Source organism: Apis dorsata, unplaced genomic scaffold, assembly GCF_000469605.1.
Source record: "Apis dorsata unplaced genomic scaffold, Apis dorsata 1.3 scaffold_683, whole genome shotgun sequence".
NCBI classification, from domain to species: domain Eukaryota; kingdom Metazoa; phylum Arthropoda; class Insecta; order Hymenoptera; family Apidae; genus Apis; species Apis dorsata.
In genome coordinates, this window is record NW_006263864.1 from 711,758 (window position 1) to 715,659 (window position 3,902).

Below are 3,902 nucleotides of genomic sequence, written 5' to 3' on the forward strand. Positions count from 1 at the left end.
CGGTGGAAAGGAAGGAAGAAAATTCTTGCTGTGCGGATTTTTGCCCGCGAAACTTGGCGATGATTGATGTCAAGGGCTCTCGTAAATTCTAGAACCACGTTACAAATTTCGCTCGTTATCGGGCCGTTCTCTAACAGCCGTGGAAAGCGACGTGGTTTACCATCACGTGAACAAACAGGAAGGAAAATGGCACGGATATCGTTTTGAGAGAGAAAGAGAGGGAAAAAAGATGGATAAAAAGATATATAATAGATCTGGGCAAAGGGAGAGGGTTGAAAAAAAAATGAATTATCATACCAATTAAAACATGGATAGATTTCCTTCCCATTTTCACAAGTTAATTGTTCCACTTTGATAAATTAATTAAACATTTATATCTAGCGTTAAAAGGATATTCCACTCATTCGCGTAATAGTTTCATCAACAAACGCGATCGATACACTTCTATCGCTTGATATCATGAAAATTTCTGCTACTGTATAACGAAAATATATTTACTTAATCGATTAGGAGACATTAAATTTACTCGTTAATTAGGAATATCGCGGTGAAACCAATATCCATACTGTAGCAGCATACGATACCTAAATCCTTCGTGCAATTCGTTAAAAATTAATATTTATGCAACATCCTATATATAATATATGCACATTATCTAATTAAATATTTAATAAATGTCAATTATCACGTGTTAATAAACACGATTTAATAAGAAATAATTAAACAACAATATGTAAATTAAACAAAATTTACAAATTTAAAATTGGAAATTATATAAAAAGTATCTTTCTAAAGATTTTTTTCTTCTAAGAATTTAAAATGTTTCAGTAATCATTGAAACGATTCAGTCATGATATTGAATCAAAAATCTGCCAGAGTGTTTATTAATGCAAATTGAATTTTAACTCTATAATACAAAGCTTTCAACGATTTCTTGTCGATGATTATTCGATAGTCGTTCGATGATTGATCGATAAGAGAATCTTTCATTTTATCAGAACATTGCAAAGCGTTGACGTGGATTTTAAGATCGCATCTAATGATATTGTTTTAACGTGAAATTAGTCTGTCAGTTTCTCGCGCCTGTTGCTATGACACAGTTTCAGTTTGTGCACGGATGATATACCTGTTACTTCGAAGAGCAATCATTTAGTTGCTTTCGTCCACCATCTTGGATCAAAAAAGCAAAGATTGTTTTTTGAAAAATACGATTGAATATTGTCAGTCATACATTCTATCTCTTAATATTATCCATATTTCAATTTGTTATTTTACAAATATTTTGCAAAATATATAAATAACGTTGACATGGAAATCACGTGTCATTAAAATTTTATTTCATCGTTATTCATCTCTTTACATTTAATTTTTCTTTCTCTCTCTCTTTCGACTTTCTTTTATTTCTTTATTCTATTCGCTTAAAATTTCGACAAAAGAAAAATGGAATTCATAAATCTAAATAAAAATCAATCGACTTATACGATTCTACGTTCGAAATTTGATAATGACGTATATTTTGTCCGCGATATTTGTATCGTATCGTATCTTCTTTTTCTGTGTATCTTTAACGAATGTAAAGACCGCAGTAGTATAGTATCGAATAAGTCAGCCGTGAAGAAACGATCCTCGAGAAACAGTTCAAAGCTCTCTTCTGCTATTCTACTTTCCATGTAACAATTCTGTTGAAAATTCTGAATCTACCCATAGGTTTATCTCACTATTATATTTCGTAAAAATGTATATCGAATGAAATGAATAATACAATGTGAAATATACAATTTATTTATTGATTTTTAAAAATGAACTTTTGGAAAATCTAGATGATTTTTGATATTTGAATAACTTATAAATACATATACTGATTAAGAGATTTTAAAAGCATAGTAGAATAATGCGAAAAAGGTCAGGCAAATAATCTGTGACGAAGAATTTGTTTACGTTGGACTTTAATTACTTTAACGGTGCATTTTATCGATTGAAAACAAATAAAAAAGTAGACGATAATTAAATATAGTTTTAAAAAAATTGAAAAATTTAATTTTAATATTAATATAAATATGTTGAACAACAATGTAATGTATTTTTTAACACGTAAACATCTGTATTTATTTCAATGCTTCTACATCTACCGTGGCATGCAAAACTCCTTTTGCTAATGATACGAATTCCCTCGGTAATTACTTCCTACATAGAATAGAATCTTGAGAATACAATTCACAACTCCTTTTAATTAAACATTTGTCCAGAATGTTGAAAATCCGTCTACCAAATATTACGATATTAATAGAGAGAAAATAAGATATTTTTGAAATTGTAAATTCGTACGAATTTTCATAGCTTTCTAAAGAATACACGTCCGCAGAAAGAGATATCGAAAGGACAGAAGCATTATTACTGTCTTTCAGTTATATTTTACGACCTTGTTCGGATACTATATTAGCCTCTTCTTTCGGCCAAAGATTTCGCTTTTCTCCATAAAAGTCGGCTTTCTTCTCGTTTCGTATCGTACAAGAAGATACAATGTAATCTTTCACGTTATCATTTCCTATTGCACCGCATTTAGTTTCCTCCGCATTGTGAATGTAAAAGAAGAAGAAAATAAAAGACATTCAAAAGAGAAGAACAAAAAAAGTAGTTTCATAAAAACTGAATAGGAAAGATTGATGATTATTAAATTATCGTTAAATATGGAGGATGAATAGGAGCGTATTAATTTAATTTAATCGTGTAAAATTTTACATAAATGGCATTAAGAACTTTTACATACGTTGTAAATATTTTACTTATTTTATTTTAACTATAAAACCCGAATAGAGAAGATCGATGATTATTAAACTATGATTATTAAATATTAAAAACTTACGTACGTACGTTGTAAATATTTTATTGTTGTATTATTTGTTTTTATCTATTAAATGTTCCGAAATTCCGTATAACACACATTCAACACATAGAGACATATATATACACGCGTGTATAAATGCAACAAGAGAGAGAAAGAGAGAGAAAGGAATAAATACACGCGAGTAGTAGAATGACAGACCGAGTCAGACATGCGCCCTCAAAGTGGGAATCGCGGCAGTGAAAGAGCTCGAGAGCAAAACCCACGTTTCAGTTTGTCGCGTGTGCTGGCACGGCGCGCATATCGTTCGACCAAACTCGATAAACAATGTCACGGAGAACGTCGAACGTTTTTTCGACAAGAAGAAACGCATGCGACTCGGTCGTTTCCTCTCACGAGAACGCGTCGTCCGATGCGCCCCGTTTCACGTGAATCTCCATAAAGAGAAAAAGATGAATCCGTCGTCGAGGGGAACAGAAGGGTCAGATCGAACGACACACGAATCCCAATACCGGCAGCACCACCTTCACTTTTACCAGATTTATATGGAGAACGCTTCGGTCAATTCATTGGCGCGAAATGCCTCATCGCGAACAATAATTCATCGTTTCTGGAATTCCAACTTTGTAATTTAATCATCGTTGGAGTTGGACTCCTTCGACTAAATCGTTTTGATCTACTGCCACCGGTTTCCTTATATCCGTGTTATGGTGGAGTGTGCCTGAAGTAATATCTTTTCGATCATTTACGTGGGAACAAGCAAAAGCGAATCGTAGCCGATACACGGAGAAGCATTGTGTTCGCGGCTCTCAATCAGCTGTTCGTGCGGTTGCATCTCAACTAGATGGATCACGTGAATGCTGTTCACTCCATCTTCTCAGACTAACAAGATCTCTCTCTCTATCTTTATCTCTCTCTTTCTCTCTCTCTCTTTCTCTCCATGGAAGATCTAGTTTATCATGGCATTTAATATTGTTTAGTGTAAAATATTGTTCATATATCTGATCGTTTTCGAACCGTTGTTTGCTCAAAATCGACGTTGAATGAAAAAAAAAAAAAA